Source organism: Sinocyclocheilus grahami, unplaced genomic scaffold (genome assembly GCF_001515645.1).
Source record: "Sinocyclocheilus grahami isolate Dianchi unplaced genomic scaffold, SAMN03320097.WGS_v1.1 scaffold163.1, whole genome shotgun sequence".
NCBI lineage: Eukaryota > Metazoa > Chordata > Actinopteri > Cypriniformes > Cyprinidae > Sinocyclocheilus > Sinocyclocheilus grahami.
Genome location: NW_015505342.1, coordinates 93,697 through 98,964, shown reverse-complemented (window position 1 = coordinate 98,964; position 5,268 = coordinate 93,697). Strand labels below are relative to the sequence as shown.

The window sequence follows — 5,268 nt, the reverse complement described above, 5'->3', positions numbered from 1 at the left end:
GTAGTGCACTATATAGGGGACAGGGAACGATTCAAACAGTGTAAATATGCTTTCCATTGAGAAAAAAAATAAGTCTGGTTTTGCTCTGTCATGCTAAGCACCGCACCGCACACACACACTCTGCTCCGGCCCAGAGACACGATAGCACGGAGCGGATCACATGTGCGAGTCGGCGCAGACCACAAAATGTATCAGAGCTATTTGAATTCTACACAGAATGCTATATTTTATAGCAATATGGATGAGATTGTGGCTGGCATACCCTGTCAAATGCGGCTTTACGGAGCTCTAGCCCAGGCTGTAATATAAACAAACGCTATTGGCTATTTTAAAAAGGGGCGGGGCTACTTGATATGTCCCGCCCCGTCTTCCTGTTTCAGTTAAAATGACGTCAACACATAGAGTAACGCTGCATGTTTCTTAGCATTTCAGGGGACCTTTAACCTGATGGAGGACGCGCTCAGTCATTCAGGCAGTCTCTCTCTCTCTCTCTCTCTCGCTGTTTAGGCATGTTTTGTGCCATTGATCGTCGTCGTCATCATCCTTAATAAATAAAACATTTATTCACGCTTGGGTGTCGGCTGTGAATCCAGTGGAGAGAAATCCCCCACCACTAACTGCAAACTGGCATTCAGATCTGCCTCCATTTTGTTTGCAACACCCCAGCTTCCAACGATCCAATCAATTCCCGAAGGACGAAATCAAGTCCCGCCCTCTCATTTCAGATGCCGTTTCACTCGGATATACGTCACAGTAGAGAAGAAAAAATGCCGACTTTAAACGCTCGCTTTCTTGGACTCAGCTTTTTTCTGTTTCAAAAGGAAGGTTTACAGAAGGTCGAAATTAATAAACTGATGCATGATGGGATTTTTCAGAGGAGAGCAGCAAATTAAAGTTCAATGAACTGCCTTAAAGATAATAAAATTAATAAATAATATTGGTAAATTGTATTATTACATTGTAAAAAAAATATTAAAGATGAAATACTATAATAAAATATTAAATACTATATTAAAATATACAAGTAGCAATTATATATCTCTGCAAAATTATGATTACAGATCTGTAAAAACACAAGGCAAACATCTAAATGCCACTCCACTGGGTCCAAACAGGTTTTTTTATTTTTTATTTTTTGGTCTGCAAATTTACAACAATCGTGATCATACATCTATAATGGCTAGATGAATAATAAATAAATAAATAATATTATTTTTAAAAAATAATTAAAAATTTATAAAAAAATAAAAAAATGTCTGCAAATATTTCTGCTAATTTATGAGCGTGGATCTGGAAAAGTACGAAGAACAACTAAATGTCACACCACTCTTGTAAAAATAAATAGATAAACTATAATAAATATCATATATAAATATAAAATTTTTTACTAAATGTATAAAATAAACTATATATAATATATAAAACTACATATAATATATATATATATATATATATATAGTTAAATATAACAAAACAAAACAAAACAAAAAAATATATATATATATAAAAACAGTTTTATGAAGGTCCAACCTAATGCATTTTGGGAGTTTTCAGAGGACTGCAGTGAATAAAATACAGATCATTATATAAGTTTTTTTTTTGCACTAAAAGAATCTTTGACAATGGATTCATAAATGTCTTGGGTTGATAAGTGTTCTGCTTTTTTTGCAAAAAAATAGGCTGTTAGAATGTGCTCTTAAGTGACTTGCCTGATTAAAATAAGAAAGCAAGAATGAAAGAAAGGTTTGTCAAACATTCAAAGGCTAAGTTGATACATGATGGGAGTTTTCAGAGGACTACAGTGAATCATATGCAGATCATACCGAAAGTTCTGAAAGCATAAACACCTCGAGTTGTGTAAATATGTGCTATTTACCCATGACAGCGTTTCGATCAGTATTCTTAGTGTCTGATTTTACGAGTCTGAAAGCTGCCTGGTTTCTCTCAGAAAACGAATCCCGAGTGATGTCTTGACACATCGTCACTGTGGTTTTCACTCATGCTTTGATGGGTGAGTGTTGAGTTGACGGAGACGCAGTGCACCGCATGTTTGTTTTACGCTTCAAATTAAGCTGATAGAATCAGATATGTGCTGCAAGCAACTGCTGTAATTTAACAGTGACACTGTACTGTAAATGAGAGCCACCTGCATTTGTAAGCCGTTTAGTTACTCATATAACCTAAGTTTTCTATGCTTTATTAATATGAATTGTCAACTAAAACATATTTAAAGTTTACAGTCATTAATTATTGCTGTAGTCACTGTAACAGTGACCCACCATAAAGAACCACATAGAAACGCCACTCAGAAAACGATCAAATTTTTCTCATTTAGGTGAACTATTCATTTAAAGAACAAAGAAAACATAGAGTGTGTTTTGAGTGTATGCGTGTACAGATTGAGGCTTTCAAGCGCGTCAGAGTGGCGGGCAAACACACAAACACACAGATGTACGTGCGTAATAAGACAGCAGCAGCTGGCCTGGTATGTGCTTATATCTCTGTGTTTGATTTTGCATCACCAGGCTGTTGTCAGAAGACAGGCTGACGATCTGATCGATGGCATTGGAGTTGATGGCGAAAACAAAGCTTACGAAGATTTCACAAAGTTTTCCAGCGGTGACGCTGAACGAAAGCGGCATTCTTGATTTGACAGGTGCCAAAATCCATTCCGCCTCACCGTGGCCGTGATAATGAGTCGTTTTCAATCTGATCTATTTCTGTCGTTCAGCGCGCACACCTCCTTTTTTGTCTTCAGAACGTTTCTGCCTGTTGTTCTTTCGTATTTGCATTCTCTCGTAAGTTCGGCAACAGAGGGGAGGAAGGTTTCGACATCGCTTTACTGAGGATCAGGGCCCTGGATCAGCCGTGCCTTTATAAAGCCCATCAAATACGAAGGGGCCCAAAAGTCCCAGACCAAACTGAAAATCTGGGGTTCAAAGTCTAATTTAGACCAGTAAGTAAATGTTTTAGGATTTGCGTGCAACTGCCATTGACACAAAAGACAAACCAAATGCTAAAACATTCTTAAACTGTTAAAATAGTTTAACTTCTCATAAAAACTGTTATGCTGAAAAATAAGCTTAATTTAATATATAAATATTATGCATAAAAAATTAAAACATTCATATATATATATACATATATATATAAGAATATTTAAAAAATCAATTATGTGGATAAATTAAAATATATACACTTTAATATTTTGATTAATATATTTATAGGATTAACAGAAAAGACAAACCAAATACAAGGTTGTTGACGATATATAAAAAATCAATTATGTGGATAAATTAAAATATATACACTTTAATATTTTGATTAATATATTTATAGGATTAACAGAAAAGACAAACCAAATACAAGGTTGTTGACGATTTATTTATTAATATATTTTTATGATTCAAGTGCTACTGTCATTAACACAAAACAAACCAAACCAAGACATTCTTAAATTGTTCAAATAGTTTAACTTCTCATTAAAATTATTATGCTATTGAATAGTTTTAGTATATTGTAGTTGCCAAGGGTTTTGCTAAGTACTTGCTTAGTTTTGAGCGGTTTTGAACATGCTGCTATGCGGCAAGTTAAATAATGTTCTCCATATTAGGATTTTCGCCTGTTGTATCATAAAATCCAAGTCCGAATCTTAACAGCACAAGTCCTCAACAAGCCACATGATTTCACGCCGTAGGACGGATGGTGCAGAACAACTTACATGCATAAGTTTATTCAAATGCAATCGAATGTTGTGCTGCTTGTCCCTTTCAAACTGTGGCGAATGGGAAGACACACAAAGTGTTTAAGGCTAAGAAACTTCATCTCTTGACAGCAAAGTAATGAAACCAAAGACACTTCTGAGAGAAAAGCACTTTGTGAGGTTCAGGTTTCCATGACTGGGAGGTGGGAAGCCTTGTTATGTTTAGGGATGTCAGAAGTACCAGTTCTGTCCCTAGCATTGAAGAATAAATAAAAATAAAGTTATTTATTTATTAATATATTTTTATGATTCAAGTGCTACTGTCATTAACACAAAACAAACCAAACCAAGACATTCTTAAATTGTTCAAATAGTTTAACTTCTCATTAAAATTATTATGCTATTGAATAGTTTTAGCATATTGTAGTTGCCAAGGGTTTTGCTAAGTACTTGCTTAGTTTTGAGCGGTTTTGAACATGCTGCTATGCGGCAAGTTAAATAATGTTCTCCATATTAGGATTTTCGCCTGTTGTATCATAAAATCCAAGTCCGAATTTTAACAGCACAAGTCCTCAACAAGCCACATGATTTCACGCCGTAGGACGGATGGTGCAGAACAACTTACATGCATAAGTTTGTTCAAATGCAATCGAATGTTGTGCTGCTTGTCCCTTTCAAACTGTGGCGAATGGGAAGACACACAAAGTGTTTAAGGCTAAGAAACTTCATCTCTTGACAGCAAAGTAATGAAACCAAAGACACTTCTGAGAGAAAAGCACTTTGTGAGGTTCAGGTTTCCATGACTGGGAGGTGGGAAGCCTTGTTATGTTTAGGGATGTCAGAAGTACCAGTTCTGTCCCTAGCATTGAAGAATAAATAAAAATAAAGTTTCATTTGACAATGAAAACAGCAAATTTCGCTGCATTTTACGTTTAGTTTATGGCAATAATGAAGCGTTTACGTACGTGAAGTCCCATCCTTGTCATCCTCAGAATCACCTTTCATGGTATCGCTTGGTGTCCAAGCCTGAGCGGAAAGTTCAGAAAGTCCCATTTCTCTTGGTCTCCCACCTCAGCTTTCAAATACTCCTTCTTTCCGTTCAAAGCGCTGCCCGTAACCGTTTCCTGTCCAATATCATTTGTAAGAATCTCAGCAAATAAAAGTACATTTTCCAAACAAATCTCTCCGAAGTTTACAGCAGATATTGTGTTGCCACTTAATTTAGTCCCAAGACATTATATATTGATTATTTTAAGAGTAATTTGGCAAGTCTGGAAACTAAGTTCACAGCCATTCGAAACTGTACATTTAAAGAAATCTATAAAAATGTTCACAAAATTACAGTGAAACTCTTTGAGTGCAACTAGGAATACTGAAGGTTATATTTTTTCCTTATCTGAAGGTTGATCTACCTTTCTGTTTAGCATGGCCCACATGACGTTGTCAAAGGTTCCTTTGGCGATGAGGTAGTGGATGTGTACGGTCGTGGTCTGCCCTATGCGATGCGCTCTGTGCTCTGCTTGCTTGATGTGTCCTGGGTTCCAGTAGAGTTCGGCAAAGACCAC

General features: G+C 36.0%; 1 pseudogene; it reads right to left on the bottom strand.

Annotated features, from left to right (window-relative positions):
* LOC107593076 (DNA annealing helicase and endonuclease ZRANB3-like) overlaps window positions 1-5,268 on the bottom strand; it is a 76,939-nt pseudogene that overhangs the window by 21,817 nt on the left and 49,854 nt on the right.